Source organism: Macadamia integrifolia, chromosome 13, assembly GCF_013358625.1.
Source record: "Macadamia integrifolia cultivar HAES 741 chromosome 13, SCU_Mint_v3, whole genome shotgun sequence".
Classification (NCBI taxonomy): Eukaryota; Viridiplantae; Streptophyta; class Magnoliopsida; order Proteales; family Proteaceae; genus Macadamia; species Macadamia integrifolia.
The window spans coordinates 24,055,228-24,081,182 of record NC_056569.1 but is presented as its reverse complement, the minus strand read 5'-3'; the positions used below and the strand labels follow the sequence as shown (position 1 = coordinate 24,081,182).

At 40.3% G+C, this 25,955-nt stretch overlaps 1 protein-coding gene across 4 annotated transcripts in view; it reads left to right on the top strand.

Annotated features, from left to right (window-relative positions):
- Positions 1-25,955, top strand: part of LOC122059593 (protein DOUBLE-STRAND BREAK FORMATION) — a 131,802-nt gene that overhangs the window by 96,552 nt on the left and 9,295 nt on the right. For all 4 annotated transcript variants that reach the window (XM_042622470.1, XM_042622471.1, XM_042622472.1 and 1 more), the window contains one exon: positions 8,075-8,201. The gene's annotated coding sequence lies outside the window, so the exon portion shown is untranslated. The remainder of the gene's footprint in view (positions 1-8,074; positions 8,202-25,955) is intronic.

Below are 25,955 nucleotides of genomic sequence, written 5' to 3'. Positions count from 1 at the left end.
AAAAAAAAAAAGAGTCGTAGACGAAGAATCAGAGGAAGAAGAAGAAGAAGAAGAAGAAGAAAAAAAAGACGTAGACGAAGAAGAAGCAGAGGAAGAAGAGGGAAAAAAGAAAAAAAAGAATCGTAGACGAAGAAGAAGCAGAGGAAGAAGAGGGAAAAAAAAAAACATTCGTAGCTCGAAGACGAAGTAACAGGGAGGGAAAAAAAAATTACAAACATACCTGAAGTCGAAACAAAGGAGGGAACGATGGATTTCAGCCAAGTCCAACTTCAATCTCAATCGGTCGGTTGAATCAATGAATCCAAAGTTCTATGATTGTAATGGCAGAGAGACTTCACCGGGAGAGAGAAACATGGAGGGTTTTAAATTAAAAACCTTTCATGTTATATTTCCCCCCACCATCAAACCTTTTTCTTTTTTTTTTGTTCACTTGAGTAAAATGATTCCATGCATCTCACACCATTTAAAAACCTGTACTTCATCAAATGAAAAGTTTACAATTAGAATATAAAAAACAAATAATTAAGTGAAAGTAAAAAAAAAAACACACACACACACACACAAAGCGGTCGCCTTGCCTACCAAGTCGTCCAAGGCGCCAAAGGCGACGCCTTCTGGACGCCTTGATACCAAAGGCAACCGCCTTTTATACGTAAACAATGGCGTCCCTCTCCCTATCCCTAAAAAAATGCCTGGACGCTTAGGCGACGCCTTGACAACTATGGCCACACTCAACTTATCTATATTACGCTTCTTGACTGCCCAACATTTTACACCATACATCATAGCTGGTCTTATGGCTGTCTTGTAGAATTTTTCCTTAAGCTTTGGAGGAATACGTCGATCATATAATACCCCAGATGCCCCTCTCCACTTCATCCATCCTACTTTAATTCTATGGAAAACGTCATCATCAATCTCACCTTCCTTGTTTAAGGTAGAGCCCAGATATCAGAAATAGTCACTTTGCGGGATCTTTTTCCCCTCAATTTTCACTTCTTTGCTATCAATCCTCAATCGACTAAAGTTACGCATCATATATTCCGTATTTGTTTTACTTATCTTAAGACCTCTCAATTCCAAAGTATATCTCCATAGCTCCTACTTATCATTAATCTCTGCCACTGTTTCATCAACCAGAACAATATCATCCGTAAAAAGTATACACCATGGGATCTCTCCTTGAATATTCTTGGTAAATGTAATCAGGTAAGGGCTCACTGCGGATCCTTGATGTAACCCGATAGTAATTGGGAACTCATCACCTTGGCCTCCCACAGATCTCACACTAGTCACCACATCTCCATACATGTCTTTAATTATATCCACGTATTTACTTGACATCCCTTTCTTCTCTAATACATGCCAGATTAAATCTCTGTGGACTCTGTCATAGGCTTTTTCTAGGTCGATGAAGACCATATGGAGATCCCTCTTGTAAATTGTGGATTTTTCCATATGCCTCCTAAGAAAGTAAATTGCTTCTGTCATGGATCTCCTAGGCATGAAACCAAATTGGTTCCCTAAGATATTAGTTTCTCTTCTTATATGAACTTTTGTTACCTTCTCCCATAGTTTTATGCCTTTATAGCTGTTGCAACTTTGGATATCGCCTTTATTTTTGTAGATTGGGACAACAATACTTCTTCTCCATTCATCAGGCATTTTTTTGTGCTCATAATCTTGTTAAACAACTTGGTTAACCAAACAACACCATATGATCCCAAACTCTTCCACACTTCAATTGGGACCTCATTCGGACATGGTGTCTTCCCTACTTTCATCTTTCTTAGGTTTTCCTTAACCTCGGTCACTCCTATCTTATGTACATATCTATGATTCTTGCGTCGAGCAAGATACTCGAACCATTCCTATTAGGGCTGTCTCCATTTGTAAGTTACAAAAATACTCATCCCATCTCCTCTTTATGTCTTCATCCTTCACAAGCACTCTACCATCCTCATTCTTTATACATCGAATATGGTCGAGATCCCTGCTCTTCCTTTCCCGAATTTTAGCTATCTTATAAATAGCCTTTTCCCCTTCCTTGGTATTTAAATTTTTGTAGAAATCATCATATTTTCTCGCCCTTGCTTTCCCCATAATCTTCATTGTCTCGTTTCTGGTGGCCTTATATCTCTCTTTATCTTAAACTTCCCCAGTCCTTTGCCAAATCTTAAAATTATCTTTCTTAATCTTGATGGCATCCTGGACCTCCATATCCCACCACCAAGTCTCTCTAGGGGCCAACTGAGTACACCTAGACACCCCTAGAACCTCCTTAACAACTTTTTTAATGCAATTCGTCATCTCATTCCACATTGTGTTGGCGTCCCCTTCACAATCCCACTTCCCATGCTTCACCACATTATCTGTAAAAGACCTCGCTGACTCTCCTTTCAATCTCCACTGCCTAACCTTAGGGCAAACATGTTTCCTTGGTTTACTCTTTGTCAAACAGAAGCACAAGTCCAATATCAAAAATCTATATTGATAAGTTAAGCTCTCCCTAGGGATAACTTTACAGTCCTTACACATCTATCTTTCAGACCTTCTAGTGAGAAAGAAGTCTATTTGACTGGAATGCTGCCCACTTTTGTATGTAATTAAGTGTTCTTCCCTTTTAGCGAAAAAAGTATTAGCAATGGAAAGGTCATAGACTGTTGCAAAGTCCAAAATTGAGGTTCCCTCCTTATTCCTCGCCCAACTCTATAACCTCTATGCACCTCTACATAACCTCTCCTATCCTTACCAATTTGTCCATTCAGATCCCCTCCCATAATAATCTTTTCACCCGGTTCAAAGCCATGCATCAATTCATCCATATGTTCCCAAAATTGTAGCGTGAAGCTCTCATCCAATCCTACTTAGGGAGCATAAACGTTAATAATGTTGACCACCTCTTTATCTAACACCAGCTTTAAGGACAGAATCCTATCTCCCACTCTTTTAACATCCACCACATCATAATTCAGGTCTTTATACACCACTATGCCAACTCCACCTCTACCACTTTTGTCTCCCGAATACCATTGTTTGAAGTCATCCAACATCTTAACTTTTATCCCTTTCCATCTAGTCTCTTGGATACATGCAATGTTAATCCTCCTCCTCATGACATCTATCAACTCCAAATTCTTGCCCGTCAGTAAACCAATGTTCTAGGAAGCACATTGAATCCTCGTTTTATAGCCAACATTCTTAACATGCCCTTGTACATGCTGCAAAGTGGATCGATGTCGTGTGTCATTTGTGGGGAATGCCCTGACTACAGGGTAAAAGGGCGAATAGACAAAGAAAATAAATGAAATGTGATAAAAAAAAAGGGGATCCATGCAAAGGATGGATTGGCTGGATATAATAAGGTGCTGACTTCCTACCTGACGCACCAAAATATAACTATATATATATATAGTAAGGAAGAAAAACAAAGGATACAAGTATAGACGGATGACACCTAGCACAATAAACAAGGATTCTTAGTATATAAATGAAAAGCACAAGAAATACAACCAGGGTACAATGTGCGATACAACACATGCATCAAACCAAATCTACTAGTACTGTATGCAAGATAATAATTCTCGATATCAATTATATGTAAAGAGGAGCACAAGAATAATACCAAAAGAGCTAACACTCAAGAGAAGCAGATAGCACACCAGGCAAACATAGAAGATGATAACCAACCACAACAGATAAAAAAAAGTAGGTGATGCAACAGATAGATACACAAGTAGACAGATGGGCATATAACAAAGCATACAGAAGACGACTGCCAGTAAATTGAAAGTATATATATATATATAATGGAAAAAAGAGAGTGAGGGGGTATCCTTTACGACACAGGTAACTCTGAGCCTGTGAAGAGGTCAGCCAGGTATAAACTCCACTGACAAATCCAGTGTAGTAGGATATGCCCAGGGTTGTGTCTCAGCAGTGGTGATGTGGTGTTGGTGTTGGTGTTGGTGTTGGGGTGCAGCACTAACCAGGCAAGTGGGGAGGGGTTGCTAATGGGGATGGGAGTAGGGTTAGTATCCTAAAGCAGGAGTGATTGAATGTGGCAATCCTCGGTAGTTTCTATTAGAGATCAGGGAGAATCAAGGGAGAGGGGGTAGAGTAAATCAAATTGTGGGGAGGGGGGTCAGTGGTAGTGTATAAATAGTGGAGTGAAAGGGGGTTACGGGCAGTGAGAAGATCGTGGGGTGCCGAGAGCCAAACGAGTTGAACAGGTAGAGAGAATATCGGTGGTTTTTTTTTTCCTGCAAGAATAGGAGAGGAAATCGTAGGAGAGGGATTGGAGGAACTCGGTGGGATAAAATAGGGGAGAAATCAGCCACAAGAATGGGGAGAAAATCTAGGTGGTATGGTAAGATAGAGTAGAAAAACAATCGTGGTTTTTTTTTTTTTTTCTCACTTTGCAAAAATAGGAGAGGGAATGGGGGAGGAGAGAGAAAATCGGTGGTGTTAAAGGAGAAAAACGAGGGAGGAGCTGGAGAAAGGGCAGTTGTGAAAGAGAGGGAGCGAGGGCTAGAGAGAGAAGCGAGAGAAAGATTGATCGAGAGGGAGACAGAGAGAGAGAGAAGAGAAGAGAAGAGAAGAGAAGGGGAGGGTCAGGATATACCTACCTGGTTCGGTTGTGCCCTAGGTCATCGTTACCTGAGATGGGGGAGGGGATGGTATCTGCCAGAGAGCTTCAAAGAGAGGTAGCCATTAGCGAGATGTAGTTGGTGTACACAGGAGCAGATACTTAACAAGAAATCAGTCTTAAACTAAAATAATCTTAACCAGACAATAACTCCAACCACTGATGACTTGAGTTGAACAGATAAAATTGATACTCCAATCTCCCCCCTCACATGTAGCATTACATGTGGACAAATAATCAGCATCCCAAATAATTCCTTAATCAAGAGCATCATAGTCAATCCACAAAAAAAAAAAAAAAAAAAAAAAAAACCTCTAAAAAAATCGATTCCAAAAACCCTCTCCCAAAAAAATCAATCTCAAGAACCTTCTCTCAAACAATGATCCCAAAAAACCTTCTTCCAAAAAAATTAAGCCCAAAAACCTTGACAAATCGATTTTTGTCCAAAACCCTGACAAAAATCAATTTCTTCACTAGCTTGATCTCCCTTCAATCTTTAGAAGAAATTGATCCAAAAACCTAATAAGAAGAATTGATTGAAAGAATGATCGATCCAACCCAAAAATAATGAATCCTAAGAAAATAGATCCCAAAAAAATTGATTCCAACAACCGGTTGATCACCTCCAAAATTTCGAATCAACCACCACCAGTAAAAAACCAAAGGAAAAAGTGCTTGTTTGCATGTAGCAATAGTGAAACATTTAGGTATGATTTTCATCAAATCTTTAAGGAAACCCTAGTTCTTCTCTTTCTATGAACTAGGGTTTCACCATAAACCATAGAACCTTGAAAGTAGGGGTGAACATTTGGCTTTGATGGTCTGTACCAGACCTTAGCCCAAATAGGCCTTTGGCTAAGATTTCTAACCCTAAGGGTGGGTTACGGTTAAAAAACACTGACCCTGGGTCAGGGTTGGGCCAGGCCTGGGTTGAGGCCTTGGCCAACTTAGCTCGGCCCAGTCCGGATTTAAACCCTGATTTTTAGATAAGGGATAATCTGTTGTAACCCGACTTATTTGCCCATAGGCCCCACACTATGCAATTTACCAACTTAGTGAAATAAGGGTTTTTTTTGGTAATTTACCCCCTTCCTCTCTCACCCGTCCTATTGGTGCTTCTTTTTTATTTTCTTAATGTATAGGACACAAATGTCAAAAAATGGGCAATCATGGTTAACCTGACCCTGGCAAAAATCAAGGCGAATTAGGGTCAACCCAGCCCTGCCAAAGGTCAATTATGTCAGGTTGGGTTGAATAAACCTGGCAGGGTTGGGCTTGGATATGAGCCCAGCAGGGTTGGGTTAGGCTTGGGTTGAGTTTTGAGGATCTAGAGTTGGCTACGGTTTTAAGAATCCCGGCCCGTGTTCACCCCTATTTGAAACAACTCTCAAACCGGAAATCATGGAGAGAATCAGTTACTGAAAACGTGCTTTGATACCATGTAAAGAAAGTTGAACCAACCAAAACCTGTGAAGAAGAAGCAAAACTGAGAGAGATATCTAAACCCATGATAGTTTAGTGTACTAGCTATCATGGTGCTCACTTTTATTTATAATTTAATAACTAGAATTGTGGTAGGAAACCTGCTAAGACTCAAGCACCTAATTACAATCTATAAAGGAAACAAAAAACAATTCTAACTCTAAGACTTCCCCTATCGTGAACACTTTGTAACACTCATAATCTTGCTTACTAAGAAACTAAGAAACTAAGAAACTAACTTCTTGTTTAACAAATAAAGGAACCAAATAGGAGACTAGCATCTACTAACAATAAAACTAGCTTGCTTCCTAAGACAAGACCAAACAGGAAACAAAAATCCTAGTCAAGTATGCTGAAATAGATGGACTGCCGGGATTTCTTCTAGAGCCTTCTTTTGAATTTGATAGGATAGTTGGTAGGTCTTCTAGAAGAGCTTCATTAAGACAAAATCTGGAGAATAGATATGCTTCTCGATGGAGAGGAGAACTACCCTGCTGTGCTGGATCGAAGGCCAAGAGAAAGAACCAGATCTGACGAAATCTGGTCTGGTTCGATGTAAGGTCTGGACCAAAGAAGACCAGATCTGAATGGAACCATCCTGGCTTGTTCGAATGTCTTTCTTACCTACAGCAATCCATCCCTGAAGTTCTCGCATCATCTGGATTGATTTGAGTTGAAAGTTAGAGCCCCATTGTGGTATGGGCCATATGGTTTGCACTGGATCTGTTTCTAACGAAAGGTAGACGGAGACCTACCTTTATTAATTATATCTTGAGGACAGATTCGTATTTTTTCTTCAAAAATCCCATTCCTTCATACTCTTTATTTTTTTATTTATTTTTTATTTATTTTTATTTTTTTTAAAATTATCCCCAGCACTGTTGAAAATTCCCTGAATAGCCTCTTCCTTATAAGTCCTGTTCTGCTTAACCCCTACCCTCTCTGAAGTTACTGATTCATCTTTTCTACTCTATGTTAATTACTATTCTTCCCTGGACGTTGCTTCTTGCCGAAAAAGGACTACATTGTCCATAAAATTACAAAAGTACCACTGCTTTGTTATATTTGGAATTTATTGATTACTTTAGTAGGCCCAAAGTGACCCACATCAGGGTTATTGAACCCTAGGTTGCATCACCACCTTAAATGATTTTGCCTTAACTTATCGACTATTGGCCCTGCTAATCCATCTCTACACCCTCACTTGGGTACATTAGTTGATTTATGTGTTTTTTATCGCCCGACATACAGGTCGACGCACCATTGTTGGTCTTATAGGCTTACAGATGTCTTACAAATTGATCCATCTGAGACTAAAACCAAAGTGCTGTCTCCAGATTATAAATTCAGAGTCAATATATTAGCTTCCGGAATCTTAGAGGCTAGCTTACATGTTTGGCATGGCCAGTCTTGGAATTCTTGATGCAGACATGTCATTGGAGATTGTCTCATAATTTTGAAAACTGTTTCTTACATCTTTAATTTAACGTGTGTGTGCAACATGCTTGGCATAAACTGATGTAGCTGAAAACTTTTGGAAATGGTTAGAAGTGGCTGCGGAGAAGAAGTTTATTATCTGTTGCAAACTTTTCTCTAAATAGCGATGTCATCATGTGTCTGACGTGCCAAAAGGGCTTGATGTTCTCATTTTCTGTACATCAGAAAATAGAGCATCGTTAAAAATTTGGTGCATGGATTACTGGCTTCTTGAAGTCTAAAATGAATTACTTGCATTATTTGAGATGCAGAAAGAGCAAAGGAAAAAGGTTAGATCTGTGGTAATCTAGTTGTTTGATTGCAGTTACCCTCACTCTTTTTCTTAAATATTTCTTTTGGGTTTTATTCTGCTGACATGGTCTGGGCTTTAAATATTGCAACTTGATATAAGAGTTGATATGGTTCGCACTTTGCGTTCATAATTATTTTCATATCTTGGTTTTGTAGGGATGTGATCATGCACTTTTATGTCTGCAGACCAATGACATTGTTGATCCCAATTCACACATCCTAGCTATCAGTCAAATCAAGAAGCTTAAGGATGTTGCTTTGGCATTAGCTCCTTCAAACTCTAGTAAGTCCTCATTGCTGTTAGCTCATTTAAGAAGTTGTAAAAAAAAAAAAAAAAAAAAAAAAAAAAACATTGTAGAACCCGTTTCCCCTTTAACCCTAGTGTTGGTGTCTTGGTGATATAATAGGTTGGCCAATGATTGAAAAATGAGCTAACCATGAAGGGTGCAGAAGATGTTGATGGGTTTCTAGAAGCCTAAAGGAATAGGTTTGCAATCAAATGATAATCGAGAATTGCAGTGTGTTTAGAAACCATAATTCAAGGGATTTATAATAACAGATAATGGAAGTATCTGATTTTGGAGAAGAATGTTTTCCAAAATCTGGATCAAATCTTATGGACAGATCTGAATTCTGAAGTAATATGTTAATCCTACTTGAAGTAGGATTCTAGAAATCAGGGTCCAAAACTAGAAATCATTAACCAGATTCGAAGCAACCAGAATAGAAGTATTTCAGAATATAAATATACTGGAATATTAGTTACAGATGCTTACATTAATTGAAATCATATTTCAGGAGAGGTAACTCAGAATTTAAAAAATTGAACATACTAAAACTAAGACTCTTCTAGTTTGATGGAAAGATGGAATTTTTAAACCAGAAAAGAAACTGGCAGAACAGTGATTAAATAAATTGAAAGAGAAGCGTGAAACTTTTTATTTTTTGTGTGAATGGAAAATTTATTAAGGAAAAAAGCAGAGAACAACAAAAGCCAAAAAGGAAATCCAAGGGAGGGACCCCAAACAAGAGAAACAAAACAATTAAATAAACGATGGAACATCAAAAACCGGGGAGGGGGAAGAAACAAAATCAAGAGGATGATACATTAAAACCTTAGGCAGCCCTTTGATGCCTTGGTTTGCCTTGGCGCCGTGACAACTATGTGTTGAAGGTTAACGGAAATATTATCCAAAAAAGGGGATGGATTTGATGTGAGAGAGGGGGAGTCTTGAATCAGAAATAGAATGCACATGAACTAGAAAGTTTAGAACTGAACTGATTCTTCAAGAATTGTAAGAAATAAAAAAGTGACAGAGAAGAGAATCAAAAGAAGAAATAGGATCCAAGCTTCCCACCTGGAACTTGACTGTTGACTGGACCCAGCAGCTGACTTTAGCATCTCACCAAGGGTCTGACTGCTTCCCACAATATGTTAATCGGATTCTCACAGAACATTGTAGGCAAAAGCCAATCTTTCAGTACTCAAAATTGTGTGCCTTAATGGCTGATTATATATACATATATATATATATATATATAGAATCTAAAATATGATCCTAACATGTCTAGAAATAGCTTAAACCAACTAGTAATCAAAATAGCTAGTTAACACACCAATAGAAGACTTTGTTAACGCCAAAAATGACTCAGAAACCTCCAGCTGTGTTTTGAAAAAAAAATTTACCTCAACAATCTGTTCGTTTCGTTCTGGCCTCAAAGCTAACCTTCGGTCTTGTATGTTCTTTTCTTTTCATCTTATTATTCATTTCAGAAATAAAAGGGAAATTTTGTTAACACTGAATCTATGGATTGAAACCTTTTCCACTTCCCTGTCAATTTCTGAATCATATCCCGTGTTATTCCCATTTCAGAGAACTGGGCTACTGCAGCAGGAGTGGGTTTTTCACTTTATAAAGACTGGGAATGAAGAAACTGGGAGTCTTCTTCATGTGTTGAGTTATGCAGAGTCATACATCATCATTGAAATCTGCTTCTCTTTGCTTCCCTGGATGGCTACCTTACCCACCACTGCTGCCAACGTGTAGCTTAGTAGGTTAAAGCAACCTGGTGTCGGATGCCAGCTATAAATCCAATAAAGTGTTTGAAAAGAAAACCGGAAATGATAGTTAGGTTCCAGATCCAACCGGCCCGTTAGAGAATGTGGATGAGGATTAGCTTGCCCTCCATTTGGATTTGCTGAATTCGTTGAATTAGCTCTTCCACCTTCTCATTGGTGATCTACAACCACTCTAATGTAGGAGTAGATCACAAGAAACTAACCCCCACAATTTATAAACCCTAAACAAGACAAATGGGACCAGGAAACAAGGGAATAAGACCCTCAACTAAACCCCCAAGGATATAGTACCAATATAGGAGCAAAACCAACCCAAAACACAACCTGATAGGAGAGAGATAGGCTTGCAATATGGCTGAAGAGAGAGAGGTGCGGCCAAGTCTGTAGGACTCCAACTGAGCTGCTAATGTAGGGATGGATTTGACAACCAAACCAGTCCCAAAACTGCAGGAACTTTTAAACTAAGAAAAACCAAGAATAGCCAAAGTAAGGCAGCGATATAACAGATCAGAATTAAGGAAGAAACAGATTTTTGTCAATCAGAATTTCGAACCCAGAAACTGGAATTTATGAGTTCAGACTATAAACCAGATAATAGGCCTAACCAGAAGTAGGAATAGAAGTCTAACAGTTCACAGACCAGAATAAACATCCACAGAAACAGAAGAGGACAAATCAGACCTATCGGTTCTGGTTCCTGTTCTGTAAGGTCACTACAGGACAGAATTCAAGAGAATTTTAATATCTTAAAATTGGCTGGCCAGAATCAGCCCAAACCAAGGTCGAGTCTCTCTTGGGTAGGGAGGAAAGATTGACCAGAATTATAGCTCAAACCAATGGCTGGAAGTGCTTCAGGTGGCAGAGAGCCGATTGTGAAATCTAAGGCAAATCTGGGCAGAATTGGAATTTAAATACCTGGTTTGTTGAATAGCAATAAACTCCTTGAAAAAGAAAACCTGGAAGGAGAAAAGAAACACTTGAAGATGAACCTCTTGGACTTCTCGCCGCAAAGAGTCGTCAGATCGAACACCAACCCAATACCTTGATCAAACACAAGGAAGTTCTCTCGCAGAGTAAACAGCAGCAGCAGCCATGTAGTTTGTAAAAATCGTGGCTCATTAAAAGAGCCATAGCTTTATTTATAATAGTGATAGGGGTTACATGAAATAGAAACTAACTTTAGTTTCCAAAAACTGAAATAGGAAACTAAAAATTAGAAACTCAACTAGTTACTAAATCTGAAAATAGAAACTTACAAAATAGAAAGTCTTGTGACTGAAAATTAGAAACTAATTTAAGACTGAAAATTAGAAACTAAATAACCCCATCTAAAAAGGAAACTAAAGAAAAAGGAAACAAATCATTGAATCCCGTATGCAACCTTTGAACCCCTAGTTTAGACCCATAAAAGTAGCCCAATATACTCCAAACCACATGGACTGAAGGCCCAACACGTATACAACCCAACCCTAAGCTTATTCCTAATAAAACAAGCCTAGTTTAGTGAAGAATCTGCATCAACTCTCCCCGGCTTGGAAACATTCGACTCCGACGAATGGATAAGGGACATGTAACGCTCATACAAGTCGGGATCAAGTCTCTTGAAATCATCAGCATGAATCCAAGTACAGTCACTACGGGGACGGCCTTTCCACTTGACAAGAAAAGTGTGATAACCGGTGCCACGGCGGGAGGTCTTGTAATTATCATCCAAGACGTCTTCAATAACTTCAGAAGTGGGTGGCTTCAGTTGAGGCAACCTCAGCATTTGCTCCGAGTCTCCATCATCTGAATGATGCCCAACATAAAGGTGAAGATCAGCCACATTAAACACGTTGCTTATGGTCATGTCATCAGGCAACTCAAGCACATAAGAATTAGGTCCTATACGTTTCAGCACCTTGTAGGGACCCATCTTTCGTGGATGTAACTTGGTGTTGACACTTGTCTGAAACCGTTCAGGATTTACTCAAATCATCACCATGTCCCCGGGTTTGAACTCCACATAACACCGATGATGATCAGCAGAAGCCTTATACACCTCATTGTTCAAGGCAATACGTCGTCGGACGTTGGCATGCACCTCAGTGATATGACGTAAGAACTCATCAGCTTCAATACTAACTCGAGCCTGGGGGGGAGTGACATAAGGTCAATAGGCCGCTTTGGTTGGACTCCAAGCAAGATCTCAAAAGGAGTACGACCTGTTGTCCTATTCACTGAGCTGTTGTAGGCAAATTCTGCAATGTCAAGAATAGAAGGCCATGTCTTCTCATAGTCTCGAACCAAACACCTCAACAAATTTCCCAAGCTACGGTTCACCACCTCTGTCTGTCCGTCTGTCTGTGGAGGAAATGCAGTTGAAAAGTTCAGCTTTGTATTTGTCTTCAACCACAATGTCTTCCAAAAATAACTCATGAACTTAACATCACGGTCAGACACAATACTAGTTGGCAGCCCATGTAGTTGTACTACTTCCTTGAAGAAGAGCTTTGCAACCTGATAAGCATCAAAAGTCTTACGACAAGGTAAAAAATGAGCCATCTTAGAGAAACGATCCACAACCACCATAATGGAATCATATTGTTCTCTAGTAGGGGGTAGTCCAAGAACAAAATCCATGCTAACATCAAGCCACGGTGCATGAGGAACAGGTAGTGGAGAGTATAAACCTGTGTTCTGTTTTCCCCCTTTTGCCAACTGACATACACGGCATCTCTTGATCACATGATCGACATCCTTTGCAATGCATGGCCAATAATATCGATCAGCCACCTGTGCAAGAGTCTTATCTTTTCCAAAATGACCCCCTAATCCTCCTCCATGTAACTCTCGTATGATGTGATGACGTAGGGAAGAGTTTGGGATACAAAGCTTCGTGCCAAAGAACAAATACTCGTCATGAATAGAGTACTTTAAGTGCTGCCCACCTTGTTGTAACTCCATAAAGACAGTGCTGAAATCAGAATCAGATGTATACTCACCTCGTATCTGATCTATGTTAATAACATGTGCTGAAAATGTGTTAAGTGTGAGCACTTTCCGGCTAAGTGCATCAGCCACTGTATTCTCTTTTCCCGCCTTGTACTTCATAGCAAATACAAACTCCTGCAAGTAGGCTACCCATTTGGCATGTCTGTGGCTAATCGATTTCTGTGAGTGAAGGTGCTTCAAGGCCTCATGATCAGTGTACAAAATGAACTCCTTACCAATGAGGTAGTGCCTCCAATGGCATAGCACTTGGACGACTGCATACAACTCCAGATCATAAGTCGAATAGCGCTTCTTGGCCTCATTCAATTTTTCGCTATAAAAAGCGATGGGGTGTCCTCCTTGCATTATCACTCCTCCTAGCCCAACATGTGAAGCATCTGTAGCTACTTCAAATACTTTGTCAAAATCTGGTAGGCGTAGGATGGGTGCCTCGGTCATCTTCCTCTTCACAAGAGCGAAGGCTTTGGTCGCTACAGCTGTCCATTCAAACTTCCCTTTACTCGACTTCATACATTCAGTGATGGGTGCCATTACTGCACTGAAGTTCCGAATAAATCTCCTATAGAAGGAAGCCAACCCATGGAAGCTACGGACTTCTGTTAGAGTCTTAGGTGTGGGCCAATCAGTGATGCTCTTGATCTTCTCCGGATCAGCTTCAACCCCCTTTGATGACACTATAAATCCAAGGAATACAACCTTGGGCAGCATGAAAGAACACTTCTTGAGATTAATGTATAACTTCTCAGCACGGAGTACTCTCAAGACTTGCCTCAAGTGATCCTTATGCTCTTCTTGGTTCTTACTGTATACCAGAATGTCATCAAAATAAACAACCAAAAAGCGACCAATGAAGGGACGAAGGACCTGTGTCATCACCCTCATAAAAGTACTAGGTGCATTTGTCAGACCGAACGGCATGACTTTCCACTCATATAAGCCATCCTTGGTCTTAAAGGCGGTCTTCCACTCATCCCCAGAACGGATGCGAATCTGATGATAGCCACTCCTCAGATCTAACTTCGAAAAGACCTTTGCCCCGGACAACATATCCAACATATCATCTAGTCGTGGTATAGGAAACCTATACTTGACTGTTATCTTGTTGATAGCACGGCTGTCCACACACATACGCCAAGAACCATCCTTCTTTGGCGTGAGTAAAGCTGGTACTGCACAAGGACTTAAGCTCTCCTCAATGAAGCCCTTCTGTAGTAACCCATCCACTTGCCGTTTCAGCTCGGCATGCTCAGTAGGACTAAGTCTGTAAGCAGGAAGGTTGGGTAAAACCGAACCAGGTACCAAGTCAATGGCATGCTGTATGTCTCTCATGGGAGGCAACTCATCCGGGAGATCATCAGGGATTAAGTCAGAAAAATGGAGCTCTCTGATAGGTGCACTATACGTTACCTCAGGTTGGGGGGTGACTTCCCTAGTAACAAGTGCCATAACCATTCTAGTCTCATGGCTTGTGCGTAAGAACTATTTATGGGAAATAGTTAGCAACTCCTTTGTGGGTAGAACTAATACCTTCTCATTGTCAATGCCCTTCTGATTTGACCTTAATGATCTCTTCCGCCGTATTTCAGCCGGCATATTTACCGGATAGAAAGTTGTAGGAACACCCTTCCACATGAAAGTACACAGATTCTTCTTCCCTCCAACCATGGCATCATTGTCATACATCCAGGGACGACCAAGCAATACATCTGTGAGTTTCATTGGGATCACATCACACCAAACTTTCTCTTCATATCGGTAAAGTTTCAAAGGAACTGAGCACCTCTTATTCACCTCTAAGGTATTACCATTCAGCAAGGATACCTTATAAGGCTGAGGATGTGGGTCAGCTTTCAAGGTTGTTTTCTTCACAAAGGCTTCAGAAACAACGTTGACACAACTGCCACTATCAATGATAATCTGACAAGTATGCTCACCTGACTTCATACGGCTGTAGAATATGCAGTTACGTTGCCAATCCTCTCCTTTGGTTTCAGCCACCAATATGCGAGTAACAATATTTATTCCCTGGGTATCATCCTCATTAGTGTTTTCCATATCATAGTCATATCCACCATCATCATCATCATCTAATGGGTAGGGATAAAGGGCTGACTCATCCTCCTCATTGGAGTCTTCAACCTCAGCTACTGCATTAACCCTCTGCTTATGCGGACAAGACTTAGCAAAATGTCCTATCTCTTGACAATGGAAACACTGTACCTTATTACTACCTGTCATGGGTGCCTTTCCTTTATGATCAGCTCGTGGAGGAAAAGTGGATTTTGGAGGTGCTGAGCTACTAGGTTTAGTGGCTGGAAAATTCTTCTTTACCTCCCCAGCTTGGAAACCAAACCTTCTAACTGGCTGTGCTAGAAGCTCCTCTGCTCGTAGGGCCTTGTCAAAACAATCCCTCACTGAGTGCACTTCAACAACTCCGATACCCCTGTTGATTTCAACTCGTAATCCCAGTCGAAACCGAGATAACAGTTGCCTTTCATTCTCCCTTATGCCTGTACGAGAATAAAGTGCGTTAAACTTGTTCATGTACTCGGCAACAGTCATAGACCCTTGACGAAGAGAGTTCAGCTGGTCTTGTATGCGAGCCCTGAAGTTGCGTGGCAAGTATTTATCTGATAACTCAAGCTTCATCTCTTCCCAACTAGTAGGTTCTCTACCACGGTCTTCCAACTCTAGCTCATAGGTCCTCCACCACTCACGAGCAGCCCCAACTAGCTTAGCACGAGCTAGTTTCATCTTCCGTTCCTCAGGTAACTCATAATAGTCAAAATAGTCGTCTAGTGCCACTACCCAATCATAGAACAATTGGGGGTCATATCTCCCATCAAACTCTTTCAGATCGAGCTTGACCTTCTGTGAATCTCCAGAATACCTCTGTTGCACGGGACGCTCAGTCTCAAAATATCCTCTTACATGCTCTTCAAAAGTTGGTTGTGCTACCGGAACCCTCTGTGGTGCTCTCAGATTAGGGTTTGCTCTCCTATTAGCCAACTGAGTAACCACATTCATTGGAGTGTCCACTTCGGGTGTTGTACGTGAACTGCCAGTAGGCTGTTGGGGTGGGGTCTCTTCATTCAACAACCTGGCATCCAATTCAGCCTTCAACTCAGCCTTCAATTCAGTCCATAAGGTTTGCTGTTCAGCCCTTATCTCAGTCCTCATAGTCTGTAGCATCTCCATAAGAGAAGCTAGGGTAGGGGTGTTGTTCCCAGCTATGCTCTGATACCACTTAATGTAGGGATGGATTTGACAACCAAACGAGTCCCAAAACTGCAGGAACTTTTAAACTAAGAACAACCAAGAATAGCCAAAGTAAGGCAGCAATATAACAGATCAGAATTAAGGAAGAAACAGATTTTTGTCAATCAGAATTTCGAACCCAGAAACTGGAATTTATGAGTTCAGACTATAAACCAGATAATAGGCCTAACCAGAAGTAGGAATAGAAGCCTAACAGTTCACAGACCAGAATAAACATCCACAGAAACAGAAGAGGACAAATCAGACCTATCGGTTCTGGTTCCTGTTCTGTAAGGTCACTACAGGACAGAATTCAAGAGAATTTTAATATCTTAAAATTGGCTGGCCAGAATCAGCCCAAACCAAGGTCGAGTCTCTCTTGGGTAGGGAGGAAAGATTGACCAGAATTATAGCTCAAACCAATGGCTGGAAGTGCTTCAGGTAGCAGAGAGCCGATTGTGAAATCTAAGGCAAATCTGGGCAGAATTGGAATTTAAATACCTGGATTGTTGAACAGCAATAAACTCCTTGAAAAAGAAAACCTGGAAGGAGAAAAGAAACACTTGAAGATGAACCTCTTGGACTTCTCGCCGCAAAGAGTCGTCGGATCGAACACCAACCCAATACCTTGATCAAACATAAGGAAGTTCTCTCGCAGAGAAAACAGCAGCAGCAGCCATGTAGTTTGTAAAAATCGTGGCTCATTAAAAGAGCCATAGCTTTATTTATAATAGTGATAGGGGTTACACGTAATATAAACTAACTTTAGTTTCCGAAAACTGAAATAGGAAACTAAAAATTAGAAACTCAACTAGTTACTAAATCTGAAAATAGAAACTTACAAAATAGAAAGTCTTGTGACTGAAAATTAGAAACTAATTTAAGACTGAAAATTAGAAACTAATTTAAGACTGAAAATTAGAAACTAAATAACCCCATCTAAAAAGGAAACTAAAGAAAAAGGAAACAAATCATTGAATCCCGTATGCAACCTTTGAACCCCTAGTTTAGACCCATAAAAGTAGCCCAATATACTCCAAACCACATGGACTGAAGGCCCAACACGTATACAACCCAACCCTAAGCTTATTCCTAATAAAACAAGCCTAGTTTGGTGAAGAATCTGCATCAGCTGCACTCTTGGGCGTAGGGAGCCCCTAGGGAGGGTACAAAAACCTAAAAATTAAGAGACTTTTGACGGATAGTTGATGAGATATTTACCTTCTTGATTTTCAGACCGAGGAGAGAATCTGAAGATTTTTGCAAGAACAGCAACTGGGTGATCTGAATAGCTTCAAGAAGAGGATTGGGTTATCCTGTCGTGCCTTCTGAACAACCTTAACAGCAGCTCCTTGATTAGATTCACAATAGAGGAGAAGAGAGAGATCGCATAAAGAAAGGGGGGGAGAAGAAGAATCACACAGCCCTCAGGCTCTCAAACATTCAAACTCAATTCATCTTTTTTCTTCAATCTGTCTTTATGAGTACATAGGTTCTTCTATTTAAAGAGGACAAAATAGCAATCCTATCATAACTAGGAGCTAGTTTCCAAATAGGATTAGACACTCCTAGCAGGACTTGAACTCATAATAGGACTAGGACTATAACTCCAACATGGAGTAGGTAACTAACTAACCTAAACTGACTAATAACTGCAATAACGAAGGAAATAGACTCAAAACAGGACTCTAACTAAACTAATGAATTAAATCTCGTTTTCCCACTTGCTACCCATATTTTAGGCTCATTAAAGTGGCCCATCACAAAGATAATCCATGGGATCAAAGGTCCAACACATACATAACCCATCCCAAGGCTTATTTGTAATAAAATAAGCCCATTAACTGACTTATCTACATCAATTCCCCCGATGTTGAGAAAAACTCATCCATGAGTTTTGTAGAATGGGAGAATCAACACCAATCGATCAATATCCATCTTTGCCTGTATGAAGTCACCATCAAAACCATGCTCGAATGCTATGAAATCTACGATGCGAAGTTCATAGGTGAAGTAGTGACTCGGAAAAATAAAATCGATTGGTTCACTAAAGAAATCAGCCAATTTAAAATTTTTCCCAAGTTAATCTTCAGCTTCAAATGGTGTCATCTCATCTTCTACCACTGGTGATTCATCTTCTGGTTCGTCTACTTGTTGTTTAATGGCTGAGATCACATAGTTGAAGGCAGAGTGTACTTGGGTTTTGAGTTCATCGAGCTTCACTCATATCAATTGCATTTGTTGACGGATATCCAATAAAAGGTCTAGATCCATTGTCCAAATTGATACCAAATTGATGGGAGGTGAATGGAATTGCGTTTCAGTAGAGCAGGGGATCCTTCGGCTCTGATACCACTTAATGTAGGAGTAGATCACAAGAAACTAACCCCCACAATTTATAAACCCTAAACAAGACAAATAGGACAGGAAACAAGGGAATAAGACCCTCAAATAAACCCCCAAGGATACAGTACCAATATAGGAGCAATATCAGCCCAAAACCTAACCCGATAGGAGAGAGAAAGGTTGTAATATGGTTGAAGAGAGAGAGGTGCGGCCAAGTCTGTAGGACTCCAACTGAGCTGCACTCTTGGGCGTAGGTAGCCCCTAGGGAGGGTACAAAAACCTAAAAATTAAGAGACTTTTGACGGACAGTTGATGAGATATTTACCTTCTTGATTTTCAGACCTAAGAGAGAATCTGAAGATTTTTGCAAGAACAGCAACTGGGTGATCTGAATAGCTTCAAGAAGAGGATTGGGTAATCCTGTCGTGCCTTCTGAACAACCTTAACAGCAGCTCCTTGATTAGATTCACAATAGAGGAGAAGAGAGAGATCGCATAAAGAAAGGGGGGGAGAAGAAGAATCACACAGCCCTCAGGCTCTCAAACATTCAAACTCAATTCATCTTTTTTCTTCAATCTGTCTTTATGAGTACATAGGTTCTTCTATTTAAAGAGGACAAAATAGCAATCCTATCATAACTAGGAGCTAGTTTCCAAATAGGATTAGACACTCCTAGCAGGACTTGAACTCATAATAGGACTAGGACTATAACTCCAACATGGAGTAGGTAACTAACTAACCTAAACTGACTAATAACTGCAATAACGAAGGAAATAGACTCAAAACAGGACTCTAACTAAACTAATGAATTAAATCTCGTTTTCCCACTTGCTACCCATATTTTAGGCTCATTAAAGTGGCCCATCACAAAGATAATCCATGGGATCAAAGGTCCAACACATACACAACCCATCCCAAGGCTTATTTGTAATAAAATAAGCCCATTAACTGACTTATCTACATCAATTCCCCCGATGTTGAGAAAAACTCATCCATGAGTTTTGTAGAATGGGAGAATCAACACCAATCGATCAATATCCATCTTTGCCTGTATGAAGTCACCATCAAAACCATGCTCGAATGCTATGAAATCTACGATGCGAAGTTCATAGGTGAAGTAGTGACTCGGAAAAATAAAATCGATTGGTTCACTAAAGAAATCAGCCAATTTAAAATTTTTCCCAAGTTAATCTTCAACTTCAAATGGTGTCATCTCATCTTCTACCACTGGTGATTCATCTTCTGGTTCGTTTACTTGTTGTTTAATGGCTGAGATCACATAGTTGAAGGCAGAGTGTACTTGGGTTTTGAGTTCATCGAGCTTCACTCATATCAATTGCATTTGTTGACGGATATCCAATAAAAGGTCTAGATCCATTGTCCAAATTGATACCAAATTGATGGGAGGTGAATGGAATTGCGTTTCAGTAGAGCAGGGGATCCTTCGGCTCTGATACCACTTAATGTAGGAGTAGATCACAAGAAACTAACCCCCACAATTTATAAACCCTAAACAAGACAAATAGGACTAAGAAACAAGGGAATAAGACCCTTAAATAAACCCCCAAGGATACAGTACCAATATAGGAGCAATATCAGCCCAAAACCTAACCCGATAGGAGAGAGAAAGGTTGTAATATGGCTGAAGAGAGAGAGGTGCGGCCAAGTCTGTAGGACTCCAACTGAGCTGCACTCTTGGGCGTAGGTAGCCCCTAGGGAGGGTACAAAAACCTAAAAATTAAGAGACTTTTGACGGACAGTTGATGAGATATTTACCTTCTTGATTTTCAGACCTAAGAGAGAATCTGAAGATTTTTGCAAGAACAGCAACTGGGTGATCTGAATAGCTTCAAGAAGAGGATTGGGTTATCCTGTCGTGCCTTCTGAACAACCTTAACAGCAGCTCCTTGATTAGATTCACAATAGAGGAGAAGAGAGAGATCGCATAAAGAAAGGGGGGGAGAAGAAGAATCACACAGCCCTCAGGCTCTCAAACATTCAAACTCAATTCATCTTTTTTCTTCAATCTGTCTTTATGAGTACATAGGCTTCTCTATTTAAAGAGGACAAAATAGCAATCCTATCATAACTAGAAGCTAGTTTCCAAATAGGACTAGACACTCTTAGCAGGACTTGAACTCATAATACGACTAGGACAATAACTCCAACATGGAGTAGGTAACTAACTAACCTAAACTGACTAATAACTGTAATAACAAAGGAAATAGACTCAAAACAGGACTCTAACTAAACTAATGAATTAAATCTCGTTTGTTACCTGCTACCCATATTTTAGGTCCATTAAAGTGGCCTATTACAAAGATAACCCATGGGATCAAAGGTCCAACACATACATAACCCATCCCAAGGCTTATTTGCAATAAAATAAGCCCATTAACTGACTTATCTACATCACACTCTCTCCTAGTGGTTGAGCTGATCATAGACCAACCAAGCAACGGAATGAGCGCCAATGCATGAAAGCCGTTGCACAGTAGGGCACAGTAGTTTGATTGTTGCGCGTTAGCTTAATAGTGCTCTACGATCAGCTTACTCAAATAGGGGTGAAAGGGAGCCTTTGTCTCACCTTGTTTTGGCGTGCTAGCGCCCCCCTTCTCTTTAGAGTAAATAGTAGAGTAAGGTTGTTGTTTGTTATCGAATGTCAACCCCTACCCTCTCCTCTCCTACTTCTCTCGAATCTCCTACAGGATTGCCAGTACCAGATTCCCCACCACTCCAACAAGCCGATGATAGAGCAGATTGGTCGTAGATCAGGCTATCTGCCTAAAAACAATGATTCTCTTCCCTAGCGAGCATCCCAACCAAACCTGGACCAGGCCTGACAAACGAATTGTGGAGGAGATAGACAAGTCAATGCGCACTCCTGCGAAGCCAAAAAACGCAAGTGCTTAGCATAATATGTAATCAAATTACTATGCCAACACACTTCAACCCTAAACAAGAAACAGCCTTACTCTACTATATACTCTAAAGGGTGGGGGGAACTCTAGCACGCCAGAACAAGTCGAACCAAAGGCTCGCTTTTGCCTCTATTTGAGTTAGCTGATCGTAGAGCACCATTGTGCTAACACACAGCAATCCATTCTGTTTGGCCCACCCCTTTAGTGTTGATGTTCTAAAGCGATCAAGGTTGGCCTTGACTTCTTTATATGTGTCAGGAGAAATATAAAGGCCCTCGATGACCCTAGAAGAACTCAATGGCTTACGCTGAGTTCTCTGAGCAAGAAAGAATCCAGATGAGAAACGAATGGCTGCAAGCCTACAATTAAGGCATCTAACTTGCTAAGGGCAAGAGTTGGAACTTAAGGAAAGAATTTAGTTCTATGTTGGGAGAGAAAAACCAACTCACAAGGAGGGAGGAAGCTAGAGAGTTGAAGAGTTTATTCCCCCTGCCTTCCCAACTTTCTCTCATTTTGGTTGGAATTTTTATGTGAATTTTTCATAACCCCACATGCCATTTGCAGATGGTAGCATGTAAAATGATTGGTACCAGGACCATTTGACACTAGACATGGTTCAACTATAACGAATCCCAAATAAAAAGGGTCATATCAAACTAATGACTCATCTAGCATAGAGTACATTTCATTCCCGCAAGATGAAGATGAGGTATCTTGCATAAAAAATGTTATCATGCAGGTAACATCTAGTTATTAAAATTATTGAGGCCCATAGTGGTTGAGGTACAGTCAAGGATCTCTATGCTTGTTTTATTAATAAGATTTTGTTTTGAGTTATGGAGGATCTGATCTTAATCCTCCTTCGCCTTTAGGTTTGCAATTTTTTCTTTTTTTTTTGCCATGAAATTAATGGAACATTTCTCTTCTCATTGTTTATTGTGGATTCTCCTCTTCAGAATCTATCTTGTAATCTATCTAAGTTTGTTGCATGTGATCCAGTTAGTAGAGATGTGGACATTGAGTATGTGGCGGTTGCTGAGGTTACTGTTTATCATTTGTAGAATGTTGTACCATATTTTCTGATATGCTTGAGTAAAAGTTTGGAAGCTACCGCTTCTTGCTCTCACTTTTTGCATTTCTTATTTTCATATTTCTTGTCTCTTTAACCATGGAGTGCACATTATAGCATCAATTCCTAAATGTCTATGGACACTACCCATATTTTTGTCCCATTGGAGATAGGATTACAACCATAACCTTATCACAACTTGATGGGGTCGGCTACATGGATCTGATAAGGTCTAAGATAATAGTAAGTATAAGAATAGACGCTCTAAAAAGAGGTAAAAGGAGGTAGACGAAGAAGTCAAAGCAGTAGTCAAAGCAACATCCATTGGAGATAGGATTCTCGCCATTAAACTGGTGCTTGGCGATGAGATTATCAACATAGTTTATGCTTACGTGCCCCAAGCAGGACTTGATGACAGGGTTAATGTACAATTCTGGGAGCATATGGATGAAATGATGCAGGCTCTCAGTCAGGGGGAGAAAATTATTATTGGTGGGGACCTTAATGGCCATGTGGGAAAGGATCGTAGAGGCTACGAAGAGGTGCGTGGAGGAATGAGGATATAGAGTTGGGGAGAGATGCATGGTCCTAGACATGCACCTTAGTATGAGGCTACATAGGAAGGCGTTGCACTTATGCCCTAAGATAAATTGGAGGTGATTATATGAAATGCCCCTAAAATCCTTTACTAACGAGATGTGGACTATGTGGAGAATACTAACGAGATGTGGACTGCAATGACGACTAGCATTAAGGATGTGGCTAAAGAGGTCCTAGGGTTATCTAAGGGTGGGTGGCGTACCCTTAGAGAGACCTGGTGGTGGAACAACGAGGTCCAGGCCGCCATTAAGACTAAGAAGGATTGTTGTAAGACTTAGCAGAGGACTAATGAGACTAAGGTTAGAGCAAGATATCACACAGCTAGGAATGAGTCTAGGAAGATTATGGGGAAAGCTAGGGCAAAGAGATATGGCGATTTGTATGAAATCCTTAATACAAGTGAGGGAGAAAAAGAGATTTATAGGATAGCTAAAATGAGAGAAAGGGTGAGCAAGGATTTGAACCATGTCAGATGCTTTAAAAGTGAGGATGGTAGAGTGTTGGTACGGAAAGAGGACATTATGAGGAGATGGGGAGATTATTTTTGTATCCTACTAAATGGAGATACTGTGACTGATAGGGTGGACCCAGATATGGAGGGGAGTAGACATAAATCCAACACATCTGATAGACATTTAATGCAAGTTGGCGAAATCGAGGTTAAAGAGGCCCTATGAAGGACGAATATAGGTAGAACTACGGGACTTGATGAGATACCAATCAAAGTATGAAAAAGCTTGGGAGGACAGGGGGTGACTTGGTTAACTTTAACAAAATTTGTAGTACAAAAACTATGTCGGATGAGTGGGGGAGAAGCATTGTGGTTCCGATTTATAAGAACAAAGGTGATGTCCAGAATTGCAATAACCATAGAGGCATAAAACTTATGAGTCATACTATGAACTATGGGAAAAGGTTATCGAAGCCCACTTGAGAGAGGAAACCAAGGTATCGGAGAACCAATTCGGTTTTATGCCTGGGAGATCCACAACAGAAGCTATTTACCTCCTAAGGAGGCTTATGGAAGTATTTAGAGCCCGCAAAAAGGACCTCTATATGGTCTTGACCTAGAGAAAGCCTACGGAAGAGTATTGAGAGAGCTAACTTGGCATGTCCTAGAGAAGAGAAGGGGCATGATTAACTATGTAAATATAATTAAGGACATGTACGAGGGACTAGTGACAAGTTTCAAAATGACAGAGGGGCAAGGTAACGAATTTCCAATCAGATCTACTCTAAGTCCTTATTTGTTTGCACTCATTATGGATTATCTAACCAGGCACATCCAAGACTCGGTTCCGTGGTGTATTCTATTTGTTGATGATATTGTTCTGATAAATGAAACTGTGGATGTGATTAATAATAAACTAGAGCTATGGAGATCAAGCTTGGAATCAAGAGATTTTAGGATAAGCAGAACGAAGACAGAATATATGATGTGCCCCTTCAGTCAATCCTCCAGTCCATCCCTTTTGAGGAGGAAATTCTCTCGGTTGTCCTTTCCCATAAGGCCAATAAAGCCCCTGGCCCGGATGGCTTCAGCATGTGATTCTTCTCCTCTTGTTGGAACATTGTCCGGCATGACCTTATCTAAGCAATTCGGAGTTTTTTCCTTAATCCTCAGATTCATAGAGTCAACCACACCTTCCTTTGCCTCATCCCCAAAAATGAGGGAGCGGCCTCCATGAATGATTTTTGGCCAATCTCCTTATGCAATATGCTCTATAAATTTGTGGCCAAGATTCTCTCCAACAGAATCAAGAAGATCATCAGCATCCTTGTTAGTCCTTATCAATCAGCTTTCATTGCTGGTAAGAGCATGGCTGACAACATTATCCTCGGTCATGAGATTGTCCGTGGTTTAGACCTCAAATCTCATTCCCCAGCTACCCTCCTCAAAATTAACATTCACAAGGCTTTTGACACCCTGAGCTGGGATTTCATCTCTAGAGTCCTCACTGTGTCTTTCCCTCTTTCCTTTGTTCATTGGATTCACTGTTGTATTTCTTCTCCCATATTTTCTGTCTCGTTAATGGTAGCCCTGCTGGCTATTTTCCTCCTGGGAGAGGAAATAGACAAGGCTGCCCTCTCTCTCCCTTTCTTTTCTTCTTCTCCTTGGAGGTCTTATCTAGGTGTTTGAGATTTAAAATGTAACCGCAAGCGTACGGATCAGTGTAGCTATGGGTCGAACACAGGGAGAGCAGCCACTTTATTTTTTATTTCTTTTAATAATGCGAAAGTGAACTGATTAATGGTTGTGATCTAATTCTAATTACCGTCCTAAACATATGTATCTAAAATAACGTCCTAACCATTCGTCATCTAAGAATTTAAAGACACAAGCCACACAATTAAAATTAAATAAATAAATAACTGAAAATAAACAACCCACGCAATTAAAAAATAAATCAATAAATAAATAAAGGAAAAAAAATGCTGAAATAAAAATAAAGTAAAAGAAAGGGGATAAAGCTAGAGAGAGACTCACAAATAAGTTTCTCTACTTAGCCCGAGGGATGCATCATAATATGAGCTTCCCTACTTGACCAGAGAGTCACTCTTACAAGGGTTACTCTACTTGGCTTTAGGGAAAGGGAGACAATTAAAATAAAAGCAATAAATTGATAGTTCTATGGCTAGGAGGGGCCAAGCCAACACATACACTAGCCATGAACCTTGGGGGAGAGGGATAGCAATAATGTAACGACTGAAAATAAAAATCCTAAATTAAGAAAGAAAGGGTAGTCAGAAGAGGGAATGAGAGGGGGG